Source organism: Taeniopygia guttata, chromosome W, assembly GCF_048771995.1.
Source record: "Taeniopygia guttata chromosome W, bTaeGut7.mat, whole genome shotgun sequence".
Taxonomy (NCBI): Eukaryota; Metazoa; Chordata; class Aves; order Passeriformes; family Estrildidae; genus Taeniopygia; species Taeniopygia guttata.
This window is the reverse complement of record NC_133064.1, coordinates 8,533,544-8,543,439: the sequence shown is the minus strand read 5'-3', so window position 1 is coordinate 8,543,439 and position 9,896 is coordinate 8,533,544.

Sequence of the window (9,896 nt, the reverse complement as noted above, 5' to 3'; positions counted from 1 at the left end):
AGACTACACAGAACCTGCACCCTTCTGCCTAGACAGAAATCCTGTCCGTGACGCTGTTATGAACGAGCACAATAGGCTTTCTAATCCAATTAAAAAGATTTATTAATGGTAGGAAACGAAAGCAAATCAGTGCGCTGGTCAGCAGTTATTCCAACTACCGCACTTCGTCCCCCATTCCCCCCCAACTTATTGGGTCTTCTCTTCCGGATGTGTGACGTTCTGGTGTCTTTTCTGCGCAGGTGCACCCTGTTGCTAGGTGGTCGTTTTCTGCCTCTTGGTGGTCGTGGGATGAAGGCCAGTAGTCTTCCTCAAGGTTGTCCCTGTGATCTGGGAATCCTCTCAAAACAAGAAATGTTATTTTCAGGCACGTTTACTTGCATTTTACAAGAGTACATGTTTTTGCTAAGTCTGTAGCGGAACTGTCCTTGAAAGATATTCGCTTAGGTGCTTTGGTGCCTAGCAACATCAACTCCCTAAATTAGTTTCAACTCCCTAAAACAGTTTGTAACGAAATTGTCCTTGAGAGATATTCACTGGAATGCCTGGCAAAATGAGAACATATTCAGACAAGTGAAAACGCTAAATAAAATTCTATTTTATGGATGTAAAAACTCTATATTATGAACAAAAAGGCCTTATTTTCCTAACAATATCCCCCCTTTTTATTTTAAACCTCTTTTTGTTCACTAAAGCGCTCTAATTCCCTTTTGCTTAATTCTAAATAATCTTCAGTTTCTACTCCGCTAAGTGGCTCGTACTTTGATCTTACCATCATTAAATGTGCAGCTTCTAACCTATTTTTCACTATTGTAATAAGCTTGTTAAGAATACATGGCCCAAAAGTAAGTACTAGAATTAGTAAAATTACTGGTCCTGCAAGGGTGGATAATAGAGTGGTTAGCCAGGGAGAATAGGTGAGCCAGGATTCATACCAACTTTGCTGGGATTCTCTTTCTCTTTTTCGTTGTTCTATTGGTTTGCGTAATTCAGCCATCGTGTCTTTTACAATACCCGTGTGATCTACATAAGTGCAGCATTCTTCCTGCAAAGCAACACACAGCCCCCCTTGCTGTAAGAATAACAAATCTAATCCCCTTCGGTTTTGGAGGACTACCTCAGAAAGGGATTTCACTGATTTAACTAGTTCACTTATGGCTCTATCTATTCTACTCAGATCTTCATCTACAGATGTGCGCAGAGCTTTCATATCCTGGTTTTGACTTACTAAGGAGGCAACCCCTGTTCCTACTCCTGCTCCTCCTATGCTGAGCAAAATTGCTACCGTTAGTGTTGTAAGTGGTTCCCTTTTAGCCAGGTAGTGTTCAGGGGTCATTTGATGTTCTAGTACGTATTCTTTTGGATGGTATACGATTCTGGGGATTATTAGAACTTGAATGCAGAAGTCTGAATTATTAAAGGCTTTTACCGATAGGCAGGGTGTAACTCCAAGTTGTTGACATACCCATTTAGTATTGACTGCTGGCATAAGCCAATCAGAAGGCTTGCCTGTTTTGCTAATGCTCATTGTTGTGTTGCAGAGGTGTCGCATATCTGCTGGAACCTTCCCTACACACCTTCCTTGTCCACTAACCTGGGACAGTGTAATGCCTGAAACACTATCTCTTCCCTTTCTCCAGAGACACTCCTTTGGATTTGTGCCATTTATTTCTCTTGCCTCGGATGTAATCCCAAGAGCTTCATAAAAGGGTGGATTTATCATATAGCAAAGCCAACATCCCTTGGTTAAATTAGGATAAGTATGATTCAAAACTCCAAAAGTAGCTTGCATAATTTTCCATAAGGTTGTATACTTCTGCACTAATATCTGAGGTTCTTGATTACTTTTGTTTGATTTTATAGCATTATCTCTGGTTTTATTACTCTCCTTTAAGTCATTGCTTATTACTGGATTTGGGCTTATAGGACTAGGGTCATGTGGAGCTACCTCCTTTTTTATTTGTATCAGATTTCCTGGATCATGTCCTTCTATCCAATGCCTAACCCCCCATGTTTTGCCTATTAACCATCCAGAATCACTTGGTTGAGTGACATTTAGGTAAAGAAAGGTGCAGTTCCCAAGTAAGTTTTTCCCAGTCCAAGGCCACTCTCGTGGTCGTTTACACCCTGCTGGTCCATGCCCTACTTTTAAATATTTGTCTAATCCTCCACCCGGAGCCCACGCTGATGCTATTGTTTCACAGCCCCAATAGGCGCAGTAATAATGTCTAGGGTAATTACAGTATTGCTTCCCTGGGTTCGAAGCAGGGCACATATAGAAGCTTGTTAAATTTAACAGCTGCCCGCATTTTAAACTTCGAGTTAGATCACAAATCCCAATCTTAAAGCTCGGTGCTCCAGGTCCCGTTATTGTCTGTAAAATATGACGGGTATCGTGATCCTCCCATCTGCTTAAGGTCCATTTAAAGGGTTCATGTATATTAACTGTGGCACTCTGGAGGGGAAGCCATACAAACATAAAAACCCATAGGATTGAGTGATACGCACTGCAGGGGAGGATGTTATTTATCATGCTCAGTTTTACGTTCCCATTTTCCCTCTTTCCGTTGTTACCATTTTCATACCCATGATGATTTACGTTCTTTTTCAAGGTTTGGGAGGGCCCCTCATCCCCACTACCTACCTCTCTGTCTCGCCTGTCAACTTGGTTGCTACAAGTTACAGGGTAAGCCATCTTCTCGACAGCAGAGATATTCTTCAGGGGTGGGATTGTTCCCTCTCTCCCACTTTGACCTTCGGGAGTTCCAGTTTTTCGCATTCAACTGTGGGGTGTCGCACCTGAGCTTTTTGACTAATTTGCGACACTTGACCTGGACTATATCCGTGAGGAATGGACCCAGGGGTTCATTGGAATGGTAACAGTGGAATTCAGGGTTTATTCCTTTTACGAAAATCTCCCACCACTCAGGGGATCCTTTAGTCAATTCCCGAGTGGCAACCTTGTAATTTAGTACTTCAGATGTCAATTTGCGCTGCTCCAGCCAGCAGCGTTGACATACACTTTTTGGAGCTCTCCCCTTTCTGCAGTGAGCCCACCACAATCCTTTACAGATTTTGCAGGAAAAACAGGCAAAAGGGTAACAATGACAATCTAACCAGCTACACTTTACTCTAATACTTTGATGTTCAGCATGGCCCTCCCCTTCCCAAGGTTTCTGCTCTTTTTCAAGTCGGATGAACCGATAAAAGGGCTGCTGGGCTGAATCCTCTAGACGTTTACAGTATCCTGGGGGTTTTGTTTCTCCAACCAGTTATACTTGCAGTCCCCAGTTATCCCCAACCCAAATGTCCTTAGAGTTGATAGTGTTCATGAAAATTATTTGTAAGTCCTTTTTACTGTTAACTTTAAATCCCCTGGCTTCCCGTCAATTTTCCAGCTCGTTTCCCTGGAAGCTGTATGGAATCGAGTTGGATCCACCGGCCCCTTTATTCTGCTAGCATGAGTCCATCCCTTCTCTGCTGTGCGGACTGCGGAGTCAGTGGTGATTAAAACCAGATATGGTCCGTCCCACTTTGGGGTGATTGAATCTTCCTTCCAGCTTCGGATGAGGACCCAGTCGCCGGGTTGTACCTGGTGTAACATAAGATCTAGGGGTGGTCTTTGGGCCCACATCCCCTTTTCCCATAACTGTTTTTTATATTTCATTAAAGTGGTTAAATATTTATTAATACTTTGATCAGTAATGTTAGGATTAGTTTGAACTTTTTCTAGGGAATAGGGCATCCCATACAACATTTCAAATGGGGACAGTCCTATATCAGCTCATGGCTGAGTTCGAACATTTAATAATGCCAACGGCAGACATTTTATCCAGGATAGTTTAGTTTCTAGTACTAATTTGGTGAGTTGTTTCTTAATTTCTCCATTCATTCTTTCTACCCTCCCCGAACTCTGTGGATGCCAGGGAGTATGTTGTTCCCATCTTATGCCCAGAGCTTCTGCTAGCATCTGTGTTATTTTTGAAGTAAAATGGGGGCCTTTATCAGAGTCTATCGTCTCTGGGACCCCATATCTAGGTATTACTTCTTCCAGCAAGGCTTTTGTTACTGTCCGGGCTGTCTCCCTGGCAGTGGGGATTGCTTCCACATAATGTGTTAAATGATCCACTATAACCAAAAGATATTTTAGTCTCCCTACCTTGGGGAGCTCAGTAAAGTCTACTTGCAGATTTGAAAAGGGCTTCTTTGCCACTGGCCTCCCACCCAGGGGCAGTTTCCTTAGATTTTTTCTGTTTACCCGTAGACAGGTTGGACAACTCCTAGTAATCCCTTTCGCTAAGTCATGTAGGCCCACCGTCATGTAATGGGTGGCAAAGTGATCCACCAGTCCTTGAGCGCCCCAATGTGTTCTCTGGTGTAATTTACTGAGCATCCGCTGGGCTATGGCTCTAGGTAGAACTTCCCTCCCATCCTTTAACAGCTATTTCCCTGATTCCTCTTTTATTCCTAATTTTGTAAGCTTCTCCTGTTCTTCTATTGTAAATATCAGCTTATCCTGGGTAGTCGACTCAGGGTCTTTTGGGGTATCCACAAGGTCTTTCCTAACTCCCTCACTTAAAGTTAGTGTTTTAATAATTGCAGCTTTCTTTGCCTCATAATCTGCCGCATTGTTACCCCTACTCCGGTAATCCATTCCCCGTTGATGCCCTTTTAAATGGACCACCGCTATCCTTGTAGGGCCTCTCAAAGCCCTCAGGAGGGCTACTATTAGTTTCTGATGTATTAAGTCCCTTCCCTGTGAGTTCACGAGGCCCCTTTCTTCCCATAATTTCCCAAAAGTGTGTACCACCCCGTACCCATATTTAGAATCTGTATAGATGGTCCCCTCTTTTCCTTCTAATAGCTCCAAGGCTCTTAGGATAGCGTATATCTCGCAGGCTTGGGCTGACCATGTTTTGTCTAGGGCTCCAGATTCGATTACTTCTAGGTCAGGCCCCCCCACTATGGCATATCCTGATCTTCTTTGACCCTCGACTACTCTGGATGATCCATCAACAAACAATTTCTCTCCAGTTTCTAATTCCTCTTCTTCTAGGTCAGGTCTAATTTTAGTTTGTTCTTCTATAGTGATTACACAGTCGTGCATCAGTGATTCAGTTTCGGGCTCTCCGAAAAGGAAGGAGGCTGGATTTTGCAGAGTGGTGGTTTCTAAGGTAAAATTAGGGGTTTCTAATAAAATCCCTTCATATTTCAGGAGCCTGGCATCAGATATCCATTTATCTGCTTTCTGTTGCATCACACTCCGTATGTTATGTGGAGTTAATACTTTTAAAGTAGCATTAAAAGTGATTTTCCGTGACTCTTCTACTAGTGTTGCACACCCTGCAATTATTTGCAGACAGCTAGGCCATCCCCTACTCACGGGGTCTAAGATTTTAGATAGATAGGCAATAGGTTTCTTTTTCCCTGCCCAATCCTGAGTAAGTACCCCGTACGTTACCCCATCTGTGGTATTAACGAATAAAAAGAAGGGTCTTTTTAGGTCCGGGAGGCTCAAGACTGGAGCGTGGACTAAAGTCTCTTTTAATTATTGAAATTTAGATCTTTCTTCTTCTGTCCACTTACGGTGACCATCCTGGGTAAGTTTGTGGTATAAAAATCTTGCTTTCCCACTATAGTTTTCAATCCACTGTCTACAATATCCCGTAAGTCCTAATACTTGACGAATTTGTCGTTTATTTTGTGGTAGAGGGAGAGACAGAATTGCTTGCACCCGGTCTGGGTCAATCCTCTTTTCTCCCTTTTTCAAATAATGTCCCAGGTATTTAACTTCCTCTTCTACAAATTGTAACTTCGCTTTGGAGACTTTTAACCCCTTTGATCCTAAGTAATTTAATAACTTGATACTCTCCTCCCGGACTTTGTCTTCTTCGTTCCCTGCTATTAACAAGTCATCCACATATTGAATTAGTTTCACTTCTGAGGCTGTCTTATAATCTTGTAAAACTTGTTCTAGGGCTTGCCCGAATAAATTGGGGGATTCGATGAACCCTTGGGGTAACACAGTCCACCGAAGTTGCTGCCGCCTTCCTGTATCGGGGTCTTCCCACTCGAAGGCAAAATAATCTCGACTAGACTCGTCTAGAGGGCAAGCCCAAAAAGCATCTTTCAGATCTATAACACTATACCATTCGTTCTCAGGTCCTAGTTTGCTTAAAAGAGTATAGGGGTTTGCCACCACTGGGAACCGAGCTACGGTTCTCTTATTGATTTCCCTAAGGTCATGCACCAATCGGTAGGATCCATCTGCCTTTTTTACTGGGAGGATCGGGGTGTTGAAAGGCGACATACATGGTTCTAGCAGTCCTTTGTTTAACAGCCTTTCAACTTCAGGTTTTAACCCTTTCCTCCCTTCTAGTGAAATTGGATACTGTTTTATTCTTACCGGGACCTCGGGATTCCTGATTTTTACTGTAAATGGGGTTATATTTAATTTGCCCACGGTCCCTGGATTATACCATACTTCAGGGTTTATCTTCTCTTTTTCTTCTAAACGGAGGGGGCAGAGTCTAATCTTTAACTCTTTTTCTACTACTTCAATTTGAATTCCTAATTCAACAATCAAGTCTCTCCCTAACAAATTGTAGTCCGCTTCAGGAACTAATAGGAAATCACCCACCCCCATTTTAGTTCCCGATTCTACCGTCACCCCTTTAATAATTTGTACTTCAAATGGTTCCCCCTTAGCCCCTATTACTGTGGCTGTCTGTTTCGATAAATTACAGCCCTGAGGCAGAAATTGAATAGTAGATCTTTCTGCCCCCGTATCGACCAAGAAATCTATTTCCTGGCCCTGGGGACCTACCTTCAATTTTATCAAGGGCTCTTTTTGATGTTTCCCGGTCCCCATAAAGTAGAGCCCCTGACTCCCCTATTCGATTTTGAACTCCTCCTCGTCCTTAAGCCTCCTTCTGCACTCCTTTTTGAAATGTCCCTTCTTACCACAATAATAACACACCCTTTCTCCTACCTTTCCCTTGTCACCCTCCCTATTTCGAGTGACTCTCTTCTGTCCTTCCTCCGCCCGCCTGCTTTCCCTCACCGCAGCAACCATCATTTTCACCTGCCTCTTCTGACTTTCATCCTCTCTTCGGACATAAACCTTCTGTGCCTCTCGCAATAATTCTGCCAAACCCCTGTCCTGCCAATCATCCATTTTCTGTATCTTTCTCCTAATATCATCCCAGGACTTAGAGACAAACTGGACTTTAAGAATTGCCTGTCCCATTGGGTCATTCGGGTTTAACCCCGAGTACAGCTGAAAACTTTTCCTTAACCTCTCTAACCATTCAGTGGGGGTTTCATCCTTCTTTTGTCTGTCATTAAATGCTTTATTTATATTCTGGCCCCTAGGAACGGACTCTTTTATGCCATCAATTAATATGGTCCGAAAGTCCCGCATGTTAGCTCTATGGACCGGATCCTGGTTATTCCAATTGGGATTCTCGAGAGGCCATTTGGTATCGGCCGGGTGCTGGGCATGTGCGGGTTGGGCATCCCAGACCCGCATTCCGGCAGTTCTTATCATGTTCTTTTCCTCAACCGTGAATAAAATGTTAAGTATAGATTGTAATTCCTCCCAAGTATATATATTAGGACCTAAAAATTGATCCACCCGCTCTGCCACGCCCAGGGGGTCTTCTAACAAATTTCCCATCTCCTTCTTAAAGTCTCTAACATCCCCTGAACTCAAGGGCACCGAAATAAACCCAATCCCCGGCTGTGGTCCCCCCATAGGCATTTCCCTTAAAGGAAATAGTTTGCCTCGCGTCTTACTTCGGGTAAGGGGACCACGCGAGCCTGAGGGTTGATCAGAGCCTGAGTCTGATTCTTCCTCATCTGATTGTGGAGGAGGAGGGGGTGCATTCGGCGCAGGGGGAATGTAGGGCGGGGGTGCAATAATTACTTCTTCCACTCGCCCCTTCTTTTTCTTTCCTCCTGAAACCCCCGAGAGTTTAAACACGAGCACCTCCAGTTTTTCAGTCCAGACTCGGGCATAGGCACTCTCCTCAGGGTTAGAAGGTTGTTTAGTATTTATCCAACCATTTAACAGTTGCTTTACCCAGTCCTCTGAGGACCCAAAGATGGGCCAAAAAACACCTTTAGAAATCTCTTGTCCTCCCCATACTTCTATGCAATAGTGTATCATCTTTGCTTTATCCTTCCCAGGTGCTCCTGGAAAGTGCTCCCAATTTGTCAGCATAAACCCTAAGGGACTATCCTTAGGAATTGGGGGAAGTTTTACCCCCACCGGGGAGGGGGATTTACTCTTACTCTTCCCCTGCCCCATGTCCTCCGGAGTACCTTCAATCACTCACGACAGCACAATCGCTTCCCCTGGTTCGTGGCCCAGGCCCTCGCGAGCTCTGGAAAACGCACTACTAAGGGTCCACAATCACTTGGAGAATCCGGCTGCCGGTTCTCCTCTCATTCACACACACACTCGCCGTACTCCGGGATCCCGAACCCCGCCCGGACGGGTCCCTCTATACTTACGCGTCCTGCGTCTTCGTCCGGACTTTGTGCACAAAATTTAAGGGGTACCCTGGGCCCGCTTCCCTTTTTTTTTGCTTTCGCTTTCTAGGCTTTTAGGTTCGTCGGTCGGGATGAGGGTAGAAACCTCGGTCTGAGTCCGCTCAAAGGAGCGGAATCGTGGCGCCCCTCTCAGAGAGAGGTTCCCCAGATCCCCGATCCGAGTCACGGCACCAAATTGTTATGAACGAGCACAATAGGCTTTCTAATCCAATTAAAAAGATTTATTAATGGTAGGAAACGAAAGCAAATCAGCGTGCTGGGCAGCAGTTATTCCAACTACCGCACTTCGTCCCCCATTCCCCCCCAACTTATTGGGTCTTCTCTTCCGGATGTGTGACGTTCTGGTGTCTTTTCTGCGCAGGTGCACCCTGTTGCTAGGTGGTCGTTTTCTGCCTCTTGGTGGTCGTGGGATGAAGGCCAGTAGTCTTCCTCAAGGTTGTCCCTGTGATCTGGGAATTCTCTCAAAACAAGAAATGTTATTTTCAGGCACGTTTACTTGCATTTTACAAGAGTACATGTTTTTGCTAAGTCTGTAGCGGAACTGTCCTTGAAAGATATTCGCTTAGGTGCTTTGGTGCCTAGCAACATCAACTCCCTAAATTAGTTTCAACTCCCTAAAACAGTTTGTAACGAAATTGTCCTTGAGAGATATTCACTGGAATGCCTGGCAAAATGAGAACATATTCAGACAAGTGAAAACTCTAAATAAAATTCTATTTTATGGATGTAAAAACTCTATATTATGAACAAAAAGGCCTTATTTTCCTAACAACGCCAATTTAATGTCACGATCCGCGTATAGCGGAGTGTCGTGATGGTTCGTTAGCCGATCCCAAAATGCAAAAGACAAACAGCAGGGGACTATCAGTTTAATCACAACAGATGCACCTTTATTAAGGGCCAAAACCAATAAATGCGATAGTGGGGTCAGAAAATAAATAAAAAGGAGAGAGAGAGAGAGAGAGAGAAAGGGGGGGATGGGAATAGCTACCAACACAGGCGAGGTCCTCAGTGGTCCGGACAATGGGGATCCGTCTTGTTGTGTTGGGGAGAGTCTCCAAAATCCTACCCAACCCAGGGGTCCAGTTATAGTCCACAGAAGGAAAAGGGGGGAACATGCAGAACAATGAGAGTCTATTGAAATTGCTATGGGGGGAACAAGTGTATCTACAGAAAATCATCCAGGCTGAACAAACACAATAATGAATAAGTCCATTGAAGTTACTGGAGAAGAACAGGTCATGTCATTCCCCCCCCACCACCACTCTCTGTGGTAGGGGTCTCAGTGTCAGTCCTTGGGGAGAGGGTTCTTGATCTCCGTCTGTCACAGTGGTAACGAGGCA